Below are 530 nucleotides of genomic sequence, written 5' to 3'. Positions count from 1 at the left end.
GTCGTTAAAGTTTCGTCGGAACGAAGTTACGGAAAAATCAATTTAACAAACGGAGATGTAACAATATATTTGTTACAGATTGACGGGGTTGTAATTTGGTTTTAAAGTAGAATTAATAATTGTATGTATATGTTAAAAAAATTTTCTCTTTTCCATCACTCTGGTTACTATACGGTGGTGTAAGACAAATTCAAAACCCTATGGATTTAACAATGTTGAGAAGTAATTTGTGTGAAAGGAAAAGAGTATATGTTTAATAATTTTTTTACGTTTTGTTGATACATATTGTTGCGTCAGCGAGTCACATGACTACTGTGACGCCACGTTTCTAGAACTATCCTGTACTTTGGCGAATGCTCTAGTATTTACTAGATATAGGGTAGTCGGGTATATAAAAGAGGGTGACAACGTGACAAGGTAAGGTAATGTGTGTGTGAAGATAGTGAGTAATTGAACTGCAGTCAGAAGTATTATTGACGTTCGTTGATATAGCGTTTGTTTTAGCGCGATTGTTGAAAATAAGTGTATCA

This window comes from Limulus polyphemus, unplaced genomic scaffold (assembly GCF_000517525.1).
Source record: "Limulus polyphemus unplaced genomic scaffold, Limulus_polyphemus-2.1.2 Scaffold3963, whole genome shotgun sequence".
NCBI lineage: Eukaryota > Metazoa > Arthropoda > Merostomata > Xiphosura > Limulidae > Limulus > Limulus polyphemus.
This window is presented reverse-complemented; position numbering follows the sequence as displayed.